At 38.6% G+C, this 21,954-nt stretch overlaps 1 long non-coding RNA gene across 3 annotated transcripts in view; it reads left to right on the forward strand.

The window, feature by feature from the left end:
• Positions 1-21,954, forward strand: part of LOC109562363 (uncharacterized) — a 537,301-nt gene that overhangs the window by 378,506 nt on the left and 136,841 nt on the right. The window lies entirely within an intron of this gene.

Raw genomic sequence — 21,954 nt, forward strand, 5'->3', positions numbered from 1 at the left:
ATGTCTATACTTTGATGAACAGATAAAGATAATATAGTATATACATACAATGAAATATTATTTGGCCTTAAAAATATGACAGGAAATTCTGCCATTTGCAAAAAGATAGATGAACCTTCAGAACATTATCCTCAGTGAAATCAACCAGAGGGACAAATAGAATATGACACTACTTACATGAGGAGTATTAAGTAGTCAAACTCATATAAGCAAACTCATACAACAACTCATATAAGATTAGTTGTTGCCAGGGTCTGGAAGCAGGAGGGGACAAAGAAAGTAAAAGTTTCCAAGTTTCAGTTATACAAAATGAATAAATTAATGAGATATCCTGTACAACATAGAGTCTGTAGTTAGTGGTTCTGTTTTGTATTTAACAGTATTATATTAAAAATCTGCTAAGAGAATATATCTTATGTTAAGTGTTCTTATAATACACAAGTAAATAAATATAAATAAATAGGGTAGGAGTAAACTTTTGATGGTGAGAGATATGTTTGTGACATCAATTGTAATGATGATTTCACTGGTATATACTTATCCAAATTCAAGTTGTATACATTAAATATGTACCATTTTTTATATTCAGTCATACCTCAACAAAGTGATTTTTTTAAAAAGTTGGAGGTTTTGTAAAGTTAAGCCTCAAGTAACAGCATTAATATGCTTTAAAATAAAGAGAGAGAGAGACTTAAACAATTATCAGCCAGTAGTAATGTGTGGATTTTATTTAGATTCTTACACAAGAAAAATAATTTTTAAAATTACATGATGTCTGGGATTTTCTTCAAAATATTATTGGATGGGACACACGAATAAGTATAGAATATGTCATATTGGCCATAGATTTAAAATAATTGACAATTTGTGATAGAGATATACAGATTTATTATACTTTTGATCTCTTATTATATATTAAAATTTTAAAGAAATTAAAACTAGAAGAATAATTAATATTAGTTTGATGCAAAGGTAATTGCAGCTTTGCATTGTTGAACTCTGCCATTTGATATTGGAATACATTCTTAATAAATGTGGTTATGTTATGCACCATTTTAATGCACATTTACCACTTCATGTTTTTTTTTTTTTTTTTTGCTAATTGCTTATTACTTGCATGTATTTTATATTTATTTTAGACTAGGGAAATGGTGTTAGACAAATAGCAAACTTGAAGGATTTTCTTACTTGAGTTCAGAGTGGGTTATAAAACAGCGGAGACAACTCACAACATCAACAAAGCATTTGGCCCAGGAACTGCTAATGAACGTACAGTGCAGTGGTGGTTCAAGGAGCTTTGGAAAGGAGGAAAGCCTTGAAGATGAGGATCACAGTGGCGAGCCATCGGAAGTGGATAATGACCAACTGAGAGCCATTGTCAAAGCTGACCTTCTTAGAACTACAGAAGAAGTTGCTGAAGAACTCAGCGCTGATCATTCTACAGTCACTGGGCATTTTTGCAGCAAATTGGAAAGGTGAAAAAGCTCAATAAGTGCGTGCCTCATGAGCTGATTGAAAATTAAAAAAAAAAAAACAACAACATCATTTTGAAGTGTCTCCTCTTATTCTACACAACAGCAACAAACCATTTTTCTATTGGATTGTGACGTATGAGGACAAGTGGATTTTAAATAACTGATGATGACCAGCTCAGTGATTGGACCAAGAAGAAGTTCCAAAGCATTTCCCAAAGCCTAACTTGCACTGAAAAAAGGTCATGGTCACTGTTTGGTGGTCTGCTGTCAGTCTAATTCACTACAGCTTTCTGACTCCTGGCAAAACCATTGCATCTGAGAAGTGTGCTCAGCAAATCAATGAGATGCATGGAAAATTGCAATGCCTGCAGCCAGCATTGGTCAGCTGAAAGGGCTCAGTTCTTTTCCACAACAACACCCAACCACACGCTGCACAACCAGTGCTTCAAAAGTTGAGTGAATTGGGCAACAGGGTTTTGTCTCAACCTCAGTATTCACCTGACCTCTCACCGACTGACTACCATGTCATCAAGCATCTCGACAGCTTTTTGCAGGAAAAAGGCTTCCACAACCAGCAGGAGGAAGAAAATGCTTTCCAAGAGTTGGTTGAATCCTGAAGCATGGATTTTTACACTACAGGAATAAACAGACTTATTTCTCATGAGCAAAACTTTCTTGACTTTAATGGTTCCTATTTTGGTTAATAAAGATGTGTTTGAGCCTAGTTATACTGATTTAAAATTCACAGTCCAAAACCACAATTATGTTTGAACCAAGCTAATAGCAATTGCAATAACTTGAAAAAAATTGTGTGATTTACAACAACATACAAAATTAGTTACTACATAGAAATAAGCCAAAAAGTTTCAAATGCTTATGGTTCTATGTAATGAGCTGCCAATTTGTATATTTGAATTAGCTTATGTTTTCTTTCACAAAGAACCCTGCAAAGCATCACTGTGTCTTTAAGAGTGAGACTATAGTGGGGAAATTTATTTTCAAAAAGAATTGACAGTAAATAAAAAGATTGCAAAAATCCTTCAGAACAGAGAGAGCAGAATATGAAAAGATTTACTGTAAGTGGTACTCATTTACCAAAATTGATTAAATTAGAGTCAGGATGTACCCTGAAGTACCCATTTTGGTAGTCAGGCTGGAAAATGTTTAGGAATATAGAATACTGCACCATCTCTATGCTTTATCCTTCAGAAGACACACTTGTGTTTTTATGACTTGGAAAATATTGATACTTATGTATGGATGTGAGAGTTGGACTGCGAAGAAACCTGAGCGCCAAAGAATTGATGCTTTTGAACTGTGGTGTTGGAGAAGACTCTTGAGAGTCCCTTGGACTGCAAGGAGATCCACCCAGTCCATTCTAAAGGAGATCAGCCCTGGGTGTTCTTTGGAAGGAATGATGCTAAAGCTGAAAGTCCAGTACCTCTGGCCACCTCATGTGAAAAGTTGACTCATTGGAAAAGACTCTGATGCTGGCAGGGATTGGGGGCAGGAGGAGAAGGGGATGACAGAGGATGAGATGGCTGGATGGCATCACCGACTCGATGGACGTGAGTCTGAGTGAACTCCGGGAGTTGGTGATGGACAGGGAGGCCTGGTGTGCTGCGGTTCATGGGGTCGCAAAGAGTCAGACATGACTGAGTGACTGAACTGAACTGAACTGAACTGAACCTGTATTTTCATTGGTGCTTAGGACATGGCACTTGTTGCAAAGAAACACCATGTGTTTCTTTTAAAATTGACTAGGTTTAGTTAAACCAAAGGTACTATGTGCACTGTGAGTTTTTTCCTATAGATAAAAGATAAACATCCCCAAAAAGGGAACCCCTGACTTAAAAAAAGGTGGTGTAAACATAAAAGCTAGAAACTGCCACAAATGGGAATAGCACCAGGCATAACAGGAATGCTAACTTTTGTTGGTGATGCATGACTGATTTCCTTCAAGCAAGCTTAAATATATGCTTTGAGAAAACCATGCCCTAGTGGTTATTGGATGTATTTCCCTTAGAAATAATTGCTCTTAAAATTAACTGTTCAAAGTAAGAACTCTAAAATATATAAATTGTCAAAAGTCATATTACGGCTTTGGATAGCCAGAAGGAAGTAACTGTGAATTTATAGGGTTAGAGTCATAAATATGTAGCATCTGCAGTATATTACGCTTGTGAGAACTACCTCATCTGCTAGATTTACATGATTGCAATTGAGTATAGTGAAGCAGAGTACTTCTAAACCCAGTTTTGCTCTAGTTTCACTTTTGCACCATGAATCAGCAGTGTTTGTAACTAGAGGGGACAGTTTGAGAAGTGTGGAATTCCGGATTCTCCTGCTGATTTGAACTGAGCTGAACTCTGTTACTTATTTTGGACACACTGATGTTCTTCTACTAATTCTGATTCTTTCTCATCAAGAAAAGTATTGTTTAAAGTAAAACATAATTATTAATTAATTTATGTTAAGACACTTATGATTTGCTGAAAATCATCTTCCATTATCTGTACATAATGTCTATGAATGCACAATTAGCAAATTATGAAATAAAAGTGTTTATGATGATTTCACGTATCCCTCAGTTCAGTTCAGTTCTGTGACTCAGTTGTGTCTAACTCTTTGCAACCCATGGACTACAGCATGCCAGCTTCCCTGTCCATCACCAATTCCTGGAGCTTATTCAAACTCACGTCCATTGAGTCGGTGATACCATCCAACCATCTCATCTTCTGTTGTCCCCTTCTCCTCCTGCCTTCGATCTTTCCCAGCATCAGGGTCTTTTCCAATGAGTTGGTTCTTCTCATCACATGACCAAAGTATTGGAGCTTCAGCTTCAGCATCAGTCCTTCCAATGAATAGTCAGGACTGATATCATTTAGGATGGATCTCCTTACAGTCCAAGGGCTTCTCAAAAGTGTTCTCCAACACCACAGTTCAAAAGCATCAATTCTTTGGTGCTCAGCTTTCTTTATAGTCCAACACTCACATCCATACATGACTACTGGAAAAACCATAGCTTTGACTATAGGGACCTTTGTTGGTAAAGTAATGTTTCTGCTTTTTAATAAGATTTCTAGGTTGGTCATAGGTTTTCTTTCAAGGAGCAAGCATCTTTTAATTTCATGGCTGCAGTCACCATCTGCAGTGATTTTGGAGCCCCCAAAAGTAAAGTCTGCCACTGTTTCCACTGTTTGTCTATTTGCCATGAAGTGATGGGACCGGATGCCATGACCTTAGTTTTCTAAATATTGAGTTTTAAGCCAGCCTTTTCACTCTCCTCTTTCACTTTTATCAATAGGCTCTTTAGTTATTCGTTTTCTGCCATAAGGGTGGTGTCATCTGCATATCTCAGGTTATTGATATTTCTCCTGGCAATCTTGATTCCAGCTTGTGCTTCCTCCAGCCCAGCGTTTCTCATGATGTACTCTGCATAGAAGTTAAATAAGCAGGGTGACAATATACAGCCTTGACATACTCCTTTTCCTATTTGGAACCAGTCTGTTGTTCCATGTCCAGTTCTAACTGTTGCTTCCTGACCGGCATACAGATTTCTCAGGAGGCAGGTCAGGTATTCTGGTATTCCCATCTCTTTCAGAATTTTCCACTGTTTGTTGTGATCACACATTCAAAAGCTATAGAGTAGTCAATGAAGCAAAAGTAGATGCTTTTCTGGAACTTATTACATTGTTGATGATCCAGTGGATGTTGGCAGTTTGATCTCTGGTTCCTCTGCTTTTCTAAATCCAACTTGAACATCTGGAAGTTTACGCTTCACCTACTGTTGAAGCCTTTCTTAGAGAATTTTGAACATTACTTTGCTAGCATGTGAGATGAGAGCAGTTCTGCAGTAGTTGAATATTCTGTGGCATTGCCTTTCTTAGTGATTAGAATGAAAACTGACCTTTTCCAGTCCTGTGGCCACTGCTGAGTTATCGAAATTTGCTGGTATATTGAGTACAGCATTTTTACAGCATCGTCTTTTAGGATTTGAAATAGCTCAACTGGAATCCCCTCACCTCCACTAGCTTTGTTCATAGTGATGATTCCTAAAGCCCACTTGACTTAGCATTTCAGGATGTCTGGCTCTAGGTGAGTGATCACACCATCGTGGTTATTCCTCAGAGTTACCAATAAAACTGCAAAAATGAAAGGTTGAAACAATTGAAGATTTCTTTCTTACCTTAAAATAGTTTCAAAATGAGAATATATCATGAGCTTATTTACTAAGTTCTGAGAGATAGTATCATTTATATAATTTTACACAGTGTCCTAAGTTTGTGTCTCTGCCATGAATCCTAAAAGCTGGAAAAAGCATTACTTTGTCACTTTTTAATTGTTCTCAATTCACAAGTTCCCTTGAAAAGCTGATCCCATTTGAAATGTTTCTGTACATTCGAATGAGATATTTTGCTTCACAACATTTTGCTTATGCCAGAGTGACGATATTTCCTTCTTGGGTTACACGTTTGCTAACTGCACTTTCCAGGTGATGCATTGATAGAGAATCTACCTTCCAGTGTAGAAGCTGCAGGGGACATGAGTTTGATTCCTGGGTTGGGAAAATCCCTGGAGAAGAAAATGGCAACCCACTCCAGTATTCTTGCCTGAGAAATCCCATAGACAGAGGAGCCTGGTGGGCTGCAGTCCATGGGGTCACAAAGGTTCGGACACGGCTGAGCAACTGAGCACATATTAACACCTGTTTTCGCTCTAAAATAACCTGATTAGAAAATAACTTGTATAGTCAGTATATTTCATATGTGTGTGTTTGTGTGTGTGTATGTGTGTTAGTCACTCAGTTGTGTCTGACTCTTTGGGACCCCATGGACTGTAGCCCACTTGGCTTCCCTTGTCCATGGGATTCTCCAGGCAAGAATACTGGAGTAGGTTGCTCTACCTTCTCCAGGGTATCTTTCCAACTCAGGGATTGAACATGGGTATCCCGCAATGCAGGCAGATTCTTTACCATCTGAACCACCAGGGAAGCCCCAGTTTAGCTCATACCTGTATGAATAAGTAATTTGAAAATTATAGTTGATTTTAGAATTCCACCCTGTATGAAATTCTGCTTGCAAAATATATGACACTGAAAGATGAACCACCCCCCAGGTAGGTAGGTGCCCAGTATGTTACTGGAGCAGAGTGGAGAAATAGCTCCAGAAGGAATGAAGAGGCTGAGGAAAGAGGAAACAATGGCCAGCTGTGGATGTGTCTGGTGGTGATTAAAGTCCAATGCTATAAAGAGCTATATTGCATAGGAACCTGGAATGTTAGGCCCACGAATCAAGACAAATTGGATGTGGTCAAACAGGACATGGCAAGAGTAAATATCAACATTTTAGGAATCAGTGAACTAAAATAGACTGAAATGGGTGAATTTAGTCAATTTAACATTATATCTACTGCTGTAAGCAAAAACCCCTTAGAAGAAAAGGATTAGCCCTCATAGACAGCAAAAGAGTATGAAATGCAGTACTTGGGTGCAGTCTCAAAAACGAGAATATGATCTCTGTTCATCTTCAAGGTAAACCATTCAATATCACAGTAATCCAAGTCTAGGCCCCAACTACTGTTGCTGAAGAAGCTGACGTCAAATGTGTCTATGAAGACCTGCAAGACCTTCTAGAACTAACACCAAAAACGATGTCCTTTTCATCGTAGGGAACTAGAATGCAAGAGTTGGGGGTCAAGACATACCTGGAGTAACAGGCAAGTTTGCCCTAGGAATACAAAATGAAGTAAGGCAAAGACTAGCAGAGTTTTGCCAAGAGAACACATTGGTCATAGCAAACACTTTCTTCCAACAACACGAGAGATGACACTGCACATGGACATCACCAGGTGGTCAATACTGAAATCAGATTGATTATATTTTTTTGCAGCTGAAGATGGAGAAACTCCATACAGTCAACAACAAAAAGACCAGGAACTGACTGTGGCTCAGCTCATGAACTCTTTATTGCAAAATTCAGACTTAAAGAAAGTAGGGAAAACCACTAGGTTATTCAGGTGTGACCTAATCAAATCCCTTACGATTATACAGTGAAAGTGAGAGATAGATTCAAGGGGTTAGATCTGATAGACAGAGTGCCTGAAGAACTATAGATGGATTCATAACAATCTACAGGAGGCAGTGATAAAAACCATCCCCAAGAAAGAGAAATTGAAAAGGCAAAATGATTGTCTGAGGAGGCCTTAAAAATAGCTGAGAAAAGAGAGAACTGAAAGGCAAAGGAGAAAAGAATACCCATTTAATTGCAGAGTTCCAAAGAATAGTAAGGAGAGATAAGAAAGCCTTAAGTGAACAATGCAAAAACATCGAGGAAAACAATGGAATGGGAAAGACTAGAGATCTCTTAAAGAAAATTAGAGATACCAAGGGAACATTTCATGCAAAGATGGGCTCAATAAAGGACAGAAATGGTATGGACCTAACAGTAGAAGATATTAAGAAGAGGTAGTGAGAATACACAGAGAAGAACTATACAAAAAAGCTCCTAATGACTCAAATAACCACGATGTGTGGTCACTCATCTAGAGCCAGACATCATGGAGTCTTAGGATGCATCGCTATGAACAAAGCCAGTGGAAGTGATGGAATTACAGCTGAATTATTTCAAATCCTAAAAGATAATGCTGTTAAAGTGCTTCACTGAATATGTCAGCAAATTTGGAAAACTCAGCAGTGGCCACAGGACTGTAAAAGATCAGTTTCCATTCCACTCCCAAAGAAGGGCAATGCAAGAGAATGTTCAAAGTACCACACAATTGCACTCATTTCACATGCTAGCAAAGTGATGCTCAAAATTCTCCAAGCTAGGCTTCAACAGAACATGAACCAAGAACTCCCAGATGTTCAAGATGGATTTATAAAAGGCAGAACAAGAGATTAAATCGTCAATGTCTATTGGATCATAGAAAAAACAAGAGAATTCCAGAAGAATATCGACTTCTGCTTCATTGGCTACTCTAAAACTGTTGAGTGTGTGGATCACAACACACTGTGGAAAATTCTTAAAGAGATGGGAATGCCAGACCATCTTACCTGCCTCCTGTGAAACCTGTTTGCAAGTCAAGAAGCAACAGTTAGAACTGTCATGAAAAAATGGACTGGCGCAAAATTCGGAAAGGAGTACCTCAAGGCTGTATATTGTCACCCTGCTTAACTTATATGCAGAATGCATAATGCAAAATGTGGGGCTGGATAAAGCATAAGCTGGAATCAAGATTGTGGGGAGGAATATCAATAACCTCAGATATGCAGATGACACCACCCTTAAGGCAGTAAGTGAAGAGGAATAAAGATACTCCTGATCAAAGTGAAAAAGGAGAGTGATAAAGCTGGCTTAAAACTCAAGATCAAAAACTAAGATCATTGCATCCAGTCCCATCACTTCATGCCAAACAGATGGGGAAAAAATGGAAACAGTGTCAGACTTTATTTTCTTGGGCTCCAAAATCACTGCAGATGGTTACTCTAGCCATGAAATTTAAAGACACTTGCTCCTTGGAAGAAAAGTTATGACAAACTTAGACAGTATATTAAAAAGCAGAGACATTACTTTGCCAACAAAGGTCCATCTAGTCAAAGCTATGGTTTTTCCAGTAGTCATGTATGGATGTGAGGGTTGGATCATAAAGAAGACTGAGCACTGAAGATTTGATGCTTTTGAGCTGTGGTGTTGGAGAAGACTCTTGACAGTCCCTTGGACTGCAGGGAGATCCAACCAGTCACTTCTAAAGGAGATCAATTGTGAATACTCATTGGAAGGACTGGTGTTAAAGATAATACTTCAGTACTTTTGCCAGCTGATGGGAAGAGCCGAATCATTAGAAATGACCCTGATGCTGGGAAAGATTGAGGGCAGGAGGAGAAGGGGATGACAGAGGATAAGATGGTTGGATGGCATCACCGACTCAATGGACATGGGTTTGAGTAAATTTTGGAAGTTGGTGATGGACAGGGAGGCCTGGCGTGCTGCAGTCCATGGGGTCTCCAAGAGTCAGACTCAGCTGAGCCACTGAACAACAACCTTGAAATGAATCTTATGCAATTATAATCTGAGTTGTGATCTGTAATGGAGTTTAGGACACATACCCCCCAGATATGAGACTTCCTTCATAACTCAGTTGGTAAAGAATCTGCCTGCAATGCAGGAGACCCCAGGGTCAATTCTTGGGTTGGGAAGGTCTCTTTGAGAGGAAATGGCAACCCAGTCTAGTATTCTTGCCTGGAGAATCCTATGGACAGAGGAGCTTTGCAGCCTACAGTCCATGTAGTCACGAGAGTAGGACACAACTTAGCTACTAAACTACCACCAACTCTCAAAATGTGGTACCTTGGCATATTGAATATTTTAAGCTGAAGGAGTTTATGAAAATATTAATAGCAAAAGCAGGAAGGTCATTTGGACTTTTCTCCCACCCTTCTCCTCTGAAACATCTTAGTAAGCCTTCATGGGAGATGTTTCTTCCTTATTCCTGGAGGAATGGAGCACCCTTGGTCAAAGAAAAAGCGATACTGAGAAAAATCCTAACAAACAGGTTTCCTCAAGTTGAGTACACTTGCCTTATACTCCGTCATGTATCATATTTCTCCATGACTGTCTGTTCTTCTTCAAACCTAGCATAAAAATACTCAAATATGTTCTTGAGCCTTCCGTCTTTTTGCAGGTTCCCATGTCACATAGGACTTACATTAAATACATTGGTACAGTTTTCTTCTGTCAACCTGCTTTTGCCATTTTAATTTTTGCATGCAGCCAGGGACTTGAGAAGGATAAGAACTTTTACCCACTTTATACTGGTGCTGCTTTTTCTATCAGTGTAAAGAATAACATAAGAAATAATGAAAATTTAAAGAACTTTAAAGTATGATTTTTTTATCAGACTAGAAAATATGAATTAGAACTTACTATGTTAAACATTCATATTTTATTAATTTTGGTGAAAAAGTAGAGCATAATAAGTTGTAAAAAATACAGTTGTGCAATAACGCATTAATACCTAAGCATATGGACAGAAATCTCTCAACTAATGTGCATTAGTCTGACAAATACTTCAACCAGTATTTGCTCTGAAGCAGATTGTTCAGCAATGTCATTGATACAGAATATTAAAAGGAGAGAGAAATTAAAATATAACTGTATGTATTATGTAAATTCTGTTGGAAAGTTAACTTTGTGCATATATATTTTTCAGTGGGTCAAGAACAACACCTTAATTGATCAATGGGGAAAGCAGCTTTGGCATTTAGATTCACCCATGACCTCATGTAAAAATAAAGGGATTGTTTCTTATGCATTTTTTTTAAGGACATTGGATTGGCATCAGTTATCTCCAGGGGGATGGAAAACCCTGAACTGACACTTTAAAGGGTAAAGAGCCTTGTGGGCAACCTCTAAAGCATGTTTGAGTAAGCCATGCAGATTGGTGCAGTAGAATCCTGAATGTAACTTTCAGAATGAAATCTGGATAATAATTAAGTAAAATGTTAGTCTGAGATTTTTATTCCCAGATGGTTCATCACTTTCATATTCTAAATTCCAGTGCCCTTGTAGGTCCAATTAAGATGCTTAATTGAAAAATTCCAAGTAAGCAGACTGTCCTGGCCCCCAGAGGGGATTATACCAGTGATGATACTTCTGAACTAAAAAGAAAGAATACTCACAGATGTTAACAGAGGTACGGATATTTAATAATGGAGCATTTATTCTTCAAGTGTAAAGAAAAATCAAGCCTAGGACTCAGGCCTGCTGTAGTAACTTAGAATGACCTTGTTTTCTTTTTTTCATGTCTAATTTCAGACTATCCATCCCTCATTCTTTCCCTCACAATCCTTTGATTCTTAAGTAGAGGGTAAAAATACGTGTAGTGGCAAATTTTGATTTTTTAGTATCATTTCCCAGTTACTATCTGTAACGTTTTTTGAAATGCGAGATGAGGCAAGCCATTCTATGACTACCAGTTACTCCTTCAAGTAGAACTCGTAAAATAGTTCCACTTTGGTTTTAAAATGCACGTTAGCACCCAGTTATGCCTTATGGTGACTGCAGCCATGAAATTAAAGACACTTACTCCTTGGAAGGAAAGTTATGACCAACCTAGATAGCATATTAAAAAGCAGAGACATTACTTTGCCAACAAAGGTCTGTCTAGTCAAGGCTATGGTTTTTCCTGTGGTCATGTATGGATGTGAGAGTTGGACTGTGAAGAAGGCCGAGCGCCGAAGAATTGATGCTTTTGAACTGTGGTGTTGGAGAAGACTCTTGAGAGTCCTTTGGACTGCAAGGAGATCCACCCAGTCCATTCTGAAGGAGATCATCCCTGGGATTTCTTTGGAGGGAATGATGCTAAAGCTGAAACTCCAGTACTTGGGCCACCTCATGCGAAGAGTTGACTCATTGGAAAAGACTCTGATGCTGGGAGGGATTGGGAGCAGGAGGAGAAGGGGACGACAGAGGATGAGATGGCTGGATGGCATCACTGACTCGATGGACGTGAGTTTGAGTGAACTCCGGGAGTTGGTGATGGACAGGGAGGCCTGGCGTGCTGCGGTTCATGGGGTCGCAAAAAGGAGGACACGACTGAGCAACTGAACTGAACTGAACTGATGCCTTATGTTGAGATACCACATTTTTATGATGCATTTTAATTCTCTATAAGGACTTTTGTTTATTGTTTTATTTGTCTATGTCACATGGCATGTTTTCTGAACTGTGGATGAATACCACGTAAAACATGACGGAAAGTGAATTACTTGTGTGGTATTTACATCTCTCTGACATACCATATGGAAATAGTTGTGTTGTGTCTTTAACATTCTCTTTTATGGTTTAACTTACATCTTATTTGTGAGTCATTCCTAAAACAGGAAGAAAAAGTAATCAACAATAGAGTATCACTAACCTTAATTTAGAAAGTTTAGAACTCTATCAATGATATATTATAAGAAAAAGAATAAAATATAGGGTGCAAAGGTATTTCAGTAATATTTTTGCAGATATAATTGACTGTGATCATTAACAAATGGTATGATGAGAACCAGTATTTGTGTTTCCTTATAATGAGAGGAAAGCTAAACCTGGATTATAGACGTTTTCTTTGTATTTCTGTCTAAAAATAATTTCCTTTTAATATTTGCTTTTCGTGAATTGCAAACAATTGTGAATAATTTCCTTGCTCCCACTGCCTTGCTCTCCTTGTTAAACCCTCCCCTTCTATCTGAAGGTCATTCTTTTTTTTCATCCATTGGCATGCTAACCCAGTACTCAGACAAACCAACTTCTCTAATTTCCATACATTAATTTTCTGTGAGTGTGGCAACGATGGTGCTGACGCGCTTCTCACTGACCCAGCAAATATTGGGAGTCCTTAGTCCCCACCCAGAAAGAGTCCCTGCAACACAACTCGCATATAAAATTGGTGCCCTAGCTCAGGGGACAAAGGACAGCACTGAAAGGGTATTTATATCATTACAGGGCTGTCTGGCGGTCAGATCCTCTTTTTTATTGCGGGTTTCCAGATTTGTCTTCTGATTTAACACATTTCAGCATCATCTATCTGGGTTAGACAAATACTGCTCACATTCAAGTATTCTATATTGGTCAAGAAGTTAAAAAATGTTGGAATTAAACTGCTCCTTAGTCTACGTACCTCTAGAGGAACAAGAGCTAGAGAAACAATTATCATGGTTTTGAAGCCAGTTTATACAGGTCTTTTTTGCTTAATTGTATGAGGACTTGAAAAAGGTCTTTTCTTTCTAGAGGTGATATGTTGTGCGTCTTTAAAATATACAACCAAGAGAAAATTGCTAAGAATATAGTTCAGTCACAGTTCAAACACTTCCTGCTGGAAAAGCCGCTTCATCTGACATAGGTGTTTATCTTCTGTGTACTCTGAGAGAACAAAACTGGATGTAGTTTTGCTTCCAACAGGCGTCATGACAGAAATTTTCAAAACTGTGTGTCCTTTGTTTTATATACAGCTTTCACAATTTGTTTCAGTCTTTCTGCCTATTCCTCTTCTTGATAATTGTATCCTTATAAGAAAAAGCTTCCTTAAGCTGCCTGACTTTTAAATTATTGGTTAGTTAATGACTGCTGTCAGGTGTTACTAAGACTCCTGGAAACAAACTTGGTTAAACAGAATATAGAAAATTATGGAAAAAGTAGAATGCTAGGAGTATGGTGCATACCAAGTGAGAATGTTTCATCTCAAAGAGGTTGCTTTAGTTTGTGGTTGGGTGATCTTCCCTGGAGAAGGCAATGGCAACCCACTCCATTATTCTTGCCTCGAGAACTCCATGAACAGAGGTACAGTCCATGGGGTTGCAAAGAGTCGGACATGACTAAGCGACTAACACACTTTAGTTGATTTTGGTCCTGGAACATATGATCAGGTGTAAATAGGATGTCTCAATTTTCATTGAGAGTAAACAATGCTTATTAAACATGATTTTTATTTTGTATGAACTTGTCTTTAACTTCCTTATTTCAGAGACAACAAAGTTTAGCACATCTTTCCATTCTGCCAGAATTGTAGTCCATTGACATATTTATTTGCTATCCAATAGGAGTGAGAAAGTCTTCCAGGTGCTGCCTTATCAAGAGGGCATCATTACAGACAATTTTTGCCTCTTATCACTATTATTCTCAAAAGTTAAGACAAAATATAAGCAGTTGAGAAATTCAATATCTTTCTGGAAATTAAATTTGAATTGAATTGTTTCTTATGCAATACCATTGTACCATGGTTTATTTTTTTAATGATCACACCCATGCAAAGTGTATGTGTGAATGTGTGTGTGTGTTGTGCTTGATGAGGAAATGTAGTGTATCAGTTAAGTTCATTCACTCAGTCGTGTCTGACTCTGCGACACTATGAACTGCAGCATGCCAGGCCTCTCTGTCCATCACCAACTCCCAGAGTTCACCCAAACCCATGTCCATTGAGTTGGTGATGCCATCCTACCATCTCATCCTCTGTTGTCCCCTCTCCTTCGGCCCTCAATCTTTCCCAGCATCAGGGTCTGTTCAAATGAGTCAGCTCTTTGCATAAGGTGGCCAAAGTATTGGAGTTTCAGCTTCAACATCAGTCCTTCCAATGAACACCCAGGACTGATCTCCTTTAGGAGGGACTGGTTGGATCTCCTTGCATTCCAAGGGGCTCTCAAGAATCTTCTCCAACACCACAGTTCAAAAGCATCAATTCTTTGGTGCTCAGCTTTCTTTATAGTCCAACTGTCACATCCATCCATGACTACTAGATATACCATAGCTTTGCTAGACAGACCTTTGTTGACAAAGGAATATCTCTGCTTTTTAATAAGCTGTCTAGGTTGGTCATAACTTTTGTTCCAAGGAGTAAGCATCTTTTAATTTCATGGCTGCAGTCACCATTTGCAATGATTTTGGAGCCCAGAAAAATAAAGTCTGACACTGTTTCCACTGTTTCCCCATCTATTTCCCATGAAGTGATGGGACTGGATTCCATGATCTTCATTCTTTGAATGTTGAGCTTTAAGCCAACTTTTTCACTCTCCTCTTTCTCTTTCATCAAGAGGCTCTTTAGTTCTTCTTCACTTTCTGCCATAAGGGTGGTGTCATCTGCATATCTGAGGTTATTGATATTTCCCCCAGGAATCTTGACTCCAGCTTGTGCTTCCTCCAGCCCAGTGTTTCTCATGATGTACTCTGCATATAAGTTAAATAAGCAGGGTGACAATATACAGCCTTGATGTACTCCTTTTCCTATTTGGAACCAGTCTGTTGTTCCATGCCCAGTTCTAACTGTTGCTTCCTGACCTGCATACTTCAATTGATGTGATACTAGAAATGTTTTAGGGTTTAATTTTTCAGTATTTAAAGGCTATTTATATCTAAGTTTTACACTGCAAAATAAATTTATGTTTAGTATAATTAGATCAATAACAAATAAATATGTATTTAGAGCAAATTGTTTATAACTCTTTTAGACAAAGCTTTGTTTTCATTTACTTTTAACATCTTTAAAAATACTGTGAGTTAATAGCAGCAAATATTAATAATTCCTGGAATTTAAATTGAATATACTGAATTCAACACTTTTGCATCTGGAAAAAAAGCAAAATACTAAATGATTCCTTACATAATGTACAAATCAGTTGCATAGATATTTACATTTTTATCTTTAGAAAGTGCTAAGTCTCTTATTCTTTGCAAATTCTTATAATAAAAAAGAATTGTGTAGTATCTTTTATTCAAATGTGTGTTAGTCACTCAGTCATATCCAACTATTTGTGACCCCATGGACTGTAGCCCCCCAGGCTCCTCTGTTCATGGAATTCTCCAGGCAAGAATACTGGAGTGGGTTGCCATTTCCTTCTCCATTTATTCAAATGGCTGTAAGTAAAATAAACAGTTAGCCTGACCTTAACTACTTTAACTCCTGCATTAACTTTGTACATACTTGAGAATTATAGGCACAGCTGAGTAAATTACTGGAAGAATAATAAGAAAAATAAGAACAACAGGTGATGATTTGATCAGGATATGAAAATCCTGTTATTAATTTATTTATCTATACTTTTCCATTTCACAGTTTTCCTCTTGTTATTGGATACTGTGCTCACTCCCTATTGCTCATTTTAATGAATATTTAACAATATGAAATATTTGTTCATTTCAACAAAATTCCCTCTGGTTTCCAAAAAGAATGCAAAAGCCATTTCAGAGCTTAATTAGGGAGACTTGGAACCTCTATGCTAGTTCATTCAATTTTATCACAAGTAAAAAGCATTTTAACTATTCTCTTTGTCTATACAATCATTTGCAACCCAGCAGAAAATTCCATTCCTTCCACAGTAAGCTTAATCAAGCAGGACAGCCAGTTGGAGTGAGGTCATCCTGGAAAGTGTTTTTTAAAGGGCTTTCTAAACCTTTTAAAAATTTAAGTTAGGTTTTAATGAGCATTGCAGGAGAGTTAGATCCCCAGGGGGCAAATCAATTTTGAGTGTTACACTGCCTGTTCCTTTTAGCCTCTGAAGTACCACCTTAACTGACTTCTCCCTGGTTATGTTGAGCCAGATATTCAAGATGAAAGAATGCAAATATACAGCCTGTGAATTTCTGTCTCACCCAGGGGTCACCAAATCCTTCAGCCAGTTTATTTTTTCAAGTGGCGAAAGGTATAGGGCAGATGGAACAAAGTGGTTGGCTGTTTCAGCCACTAAGAGAAGTGTGAGTGGTCAGGCGGGCTGAGGGTTTGGGAGCCTTCACTAGGATGTACTTCGTGACTTTCGCCCGTTGGGTCCCCATCAGCTCCTGATGTACAGAAAGCTTAAATTTCAGCCTGGGACTCCTGGGGTTTAACGTGGCTGCCTACTGGAGGATAAGGAAAACCTGCCCATGAAGTTCAGATCCACGTTTGCTTTTGCTTTTCCCCTCACGGGTGTATTTTGGGGGATTTGGGATTCATCATGCTAGAGATGTAGGCATCTCCCCTACACAGTTGCACAATTGCTTCTTTTTCATATATTACCTCAATATACTAACACCACGCGTCTTCCTAAAAGGGCATTACGCACCAGAGTGTACTTCTCTGGGCCTATTTACTACATTCTGCTATCTCCCTGCAGAAAGGAAATTATGTATTAAAGAGTAACTGAGCATATCATTTCCTCTCTCCAGGCTGCCGTAAAGGAAGTCTCCACACTGCTGCTCAGTGTTTTTGCAGCTTACCCCCGTGGAAGAAAAATTTTGAGACTGGATGAGCCACATGTTCTTTATTCCATCCATGAATCAATATTTAGCCCCCTACAAATGCTAAATAGTGCACCCTATTGAGCCCTTGTTCTAGAAGATCATTTTATTGCTGTGTTTACCTCATATCTTTTAAAATTTTTGCTCCAGGGTTTTCTCAATGAGGCCTCCCTGCATGAATTCTCTCAGTCGTGTCTGACTCTTTGCAACCCCATGGACTGTAGCCTACCAGGCGCCTCCATCCATGGAATGTCCCAGGCAAGAGAGCTGGAGTGGGTTGCCATTTCCTTCTCCAGGGGATCTTCCCAACCCAGGGATCGAACTCAGGTCTCCCACATTGCAGGCAGACGCTTTACCCTCTGAGCCACCAGGAAGCCTCTGACCATCAGGCCTCCCTGACCATCCTATTTAAATTGGCAACAAGAACCACATCCGCTCTTCATTCTCCAACGTTGCTCCATGTTTTTTGTTGTTGTTGTTGTTCTCACGGCCTTTCTTATCACCCAGCATAGTATATCCTTTTTCTTATTAATGAAATTGTAATTGGTAGATACAGAGACAAAATATAAATCTATATAAAGTGAAAGCATGTAATACTGTACTCATTTTTCATAGCTGCATTTCACATGATTTCATATTTTTACCAAGCCTATGGGTAGCCTAAGTCCCATTTCATTGAAGAGAAAATAGGTTAAATAACTTGTTTCAGATCATGTAGTTTGTCAGAGGTCAGGATGGTAGTTAGACCCTTTACCTCTGACTTAATTGTGTATGTTCTTTATACTTTATTTTTTACTTTATGTACAGTTGTCTCCACATCTCTTAAGGTTTCATTTTTTGCCATTTCAGTTACCTGCAGTCAACCGCAGTCTGGAAATATTAAATGGAACATTCCAGAAATAAACTATTCATGAATTTTAAATCACATGCTATTCCAAATTGCATGATGAACTCAATGCTATCATACTACTTCCTGCCCAGAATCCCCAACCATCAACATCTTCTGCTCCTGATGTCCAACCACTGACATCATGATAGCTGGATGATTCAGGATTACCTGAAATAGATGTGTAGGCAGAAGGAGACTAGTAGTGGCCTAATGCTACATCACAGTGCCTGTGTCACTCACCTCCCTTCATCTCACCACATAGGCATTTTGTCATCTCCTGGTAGGGATGGGGTAGCCTGCTGGGCTGCCGTCTGTGGGGTCGCACAGAGCTGGACATGACTGAAGTGACTTAGCAGCAGCAGCAGTATCACAAGAAACATGAGTGTAGCACAAGATATTTTGAGAGAGAGAAAAAAAAAATCATAGTCACATAACTTTTATTACAGTATTGTTATAACTGTTCTATTTTATTAGTAGTTCTTGTTTTCACTTATTTTGCCTAATTTGTAAATTAAGGTTTATCACTGATATATATGTGTTGGAAAAAATGTGCTCTATATATAGGGTTTGGTATTCTCAGAGGTTTCAGGCACCCAGTGGGTATCTTGGATCATATCCCCTGAAGATAAGTGAGAACTACTGTAATCATATTAATGTGATTAAACCTTGAGTTCTGAATGGATTTCTATTGATTAGAAACTTGCTTTTTTCCTATCTGAATTTGCTTTGGATGTTTTAGTTCCACTACAGTAGACTAAATAATCCCCAACTTTGAGTAGCTGGATTCTTCTCAAAAATAGAGTCTAATCACTGGCCAAAATTCAAAGCTGAATTTAAATCTGTTGGCTCCTTAGCATTTATCTGACTTTTATGTCATCTTTAGACTTCTGGTGCTATGTGGCACTAAGGATGACTGACATCTTATTCTGATACTTAGATATTTTGTAAACATTTTGTAGCTGCTTCATAAGAAATTGCTTGCAAGTATAAGAAGCCTAAACAACAAAAATCATAGCCAATTTCATGTAATTTTCTCTGGGTGAATTATTTTAAACGTCTTTAGAGTGAAGGTATAATTTCTTTTAGACTTTGTGATTGCATCTGTCCTCTGGTTTGGAAGCACCATGAAGGACACATGCTATTTAAAATCTCATCAACAGGGGAAAAAAGATTAAAAAGTTGGGCTTATTCATGTGACTTTTTCAATGCATTCTTCCATCAGACAGGGTAGGTTAGATTATGCTGAGGTAACAACCTGAAAATGTAAGTGGTTTACAACAAAACATTTCTGTCTTTTTTTTTAATATAAATTTATTTATTTTAATTGGAGGTTAATTACTTCACAATATTGTATTGGTTTTGCCATACATCAACATGAATCCGCCACAGGTATACACTTCTGTCTTATGTAAAACATCCTTCACTGGTCAGCTGCAGTTCTGTTCTAACCTATTTACTCTAGGACACAGGCTGATGGATGACTGTCCAGAACATCACCACCCATTGTTTCAGAGAGAGGAAAGAGATTTGGCAACTCACATGCTGGTTCTTAAACCTTTTTGTTTAGAAAGCACACTTCATGGGCCTAAATGAATCACCATGTTCATGTGAGTTCAACAAAGCAAGGAAACAGGAGTCACATATCACAACTGGAGGGTGGTGGGGAAAGGCTGTATAATAATTTTGAAGGGATATGAAATAATGTTAACCATTAATGAGATCTACTTAAATAATCTTGTAAAATTTGACTCACAGAGTTTTAAAAAATTGTTGCTGTCTCGAAGTAATATGAGAATACTTTCCCTTAGTTTTCACTGTATTTTAAACATAGCTAGTGGGCTTCCCTGGTGGCTCAGATGGGAAAGAATCTGCAACGCAGGAGACCTGGGTTCGATCCCTGGGTTGGGAAGATCCCCTGGAGGAGGGCATGGCGAGCCACTCCACTATTCTCGCCTGGAGAATCGCCATGGACAGAGGAGTCTGGTGGGCTGCAGTCTATGGGGTTGAAAGAGTCAGACACGATTGAGTGACTAAGCACAGCACAAACGTAGCTAGTACTCTAAGTGCTATGGACACACTTGTATAACTCTCCAAGATTACCAGTGCTTTCCACTGATGGTCAATTCAGTTAAAAAGCAGCATTCCCTACTACATGTTTTGGAAGTGCCTACATTTACATTGATAAATCTTCTGTGTTCTGGAAGTTCTCCTGTTTGGAGAGCCCCACTCCGCTTCCCCAGTCTCCAGTGTCACCTCACAGGCTTACACATCCACGTTTGTTGGCATACTTCTGTCAGAATGGAATAATCCGTGTCAGCCATGCTCGCCAAACTATCATGCATTCTACGTAATGAGAACCCAGCTGGCACAGTGGCTTGATTCCATACACTCTGAACATATGGTTTAGGGAAGGCCAGAGGCACTCTGATCAGGAAACTTGATTCCAATTAGGAGAGATGTATTACAGTCCATAGTCCTGTGAAGAAAAATATTGTTTTATAAATACAGGCTTCATTAAGCACCTGTCTGCACCATTTACTGAGGTTATTCAAGTTTAAAGTAAGAATAGCAATGAGGGATTATGCTTCAGTTTGAATATCAAAATTTATTTTGACTAAGGTCAAGACTACAAAGTGAAGTAAAATATAAACCTCTTTCATGCACCTCTAACTCCTGGCAGTCTGAAGATTGTCTTCGGTATCCCTTTGGGTTTCCAAATCACTGAGAGGTTACTATTTTTCCTCTTTGTTCCAAGAAACATTTGGGCAGCATTTGTCCTCTTGCTGGAGGCATTCAAACAGTAAAGGTTACATTCTTATTACAAATTATTATGTACCCTGAGAATGGGCAAGGGGTAGGTAGGAGGGATAGAAACATGCACAGTGCCCTGTGGGCTTCACGCCTTTCTTAGTCCCAGCACAGAATCAGGGGACTCCTGTGTTACACCTGTAATTCCAGGCATCACTGGCTGCCCTAAGCTTTGGGTACTTTGTTACACAAACGTTTCCCTCAGTGTCAGAGCCAAGTATTAGAGTTTTGTCAACTGCTTCCAAAGGCTTTCCCATGTTAGTCTTGAACTCCCAATATCCTTAAGAGAAAGCTATTCCAAGGGAGTACTAGCCAATAATTGTGTGACCACTTTTGAGAAGTAGCAAGCAATAATCTTGGGGGTTGATTCTTCCTCTCCCTGGTTAATGGATTGCTTTATTCAGCAGTTTTACCATCTATAGTGCCTTTTAGGCACTACGTTGCTGAACATTATTTCTTCAGGCAACAGCTCCTTAGGAAGCATTTTTTTTTTATTAATTTATTTTTTATTGAAGGATGATTGCTTAACAGAGTTTCGATGTTTTCTGTAAAATTGAACATGAATCAGCCACAGGTATGCATATATATATATATATATATATATATATATATATATATATATTTATCTCCTAGAATTGCCTGGTAAAGTAAGATTTTGAAAGCAAGCATGAGATCCTTGTATTTTTTCTATAGACCAATAGTTAAGGTGATTTCCAAGACTGAGTGCCTTAGTGTATATATTGAGTATGGGGGTCAATCACTCCCTCTCTTCAGTGTCTCCCTTTAGAGATTTGAGATCTAGAAATATGAGGTCTTGTGCACAGAACTTGTTGATGGCTCAAGGAGTGGCTCTCAGTTTCCTACATCTTATGAGAACATTCAGAATACTAAGATCATGGCATCTGGTCCCATCACTTCATAGCAAATAGATGGGGAAACAGTGGATGACTTTATTTTTCTGGGCTCCAAAATCACTGCAGATGGTGACTGCAGCCATGAAATTAAAAGATGCTAACTCCTTGGAAGGAAAGTT

This window comes from Bos indicus, chromosome 7 (genome assembly GCF_029378745.1).
Source record: "Bos indicus isolate NIAB-ARS_2022 breed Sahiwal x Tharparkar chromosome 7, NIAB-ARS_B.indTharparkar_mat_pri_1.0, whole genome shotgun sequence".
NCBI lineage: Eukaryota > Metazoa > Chordata > Mammalia > Artiodactyla > Bovidae > Bos > Bos indicus.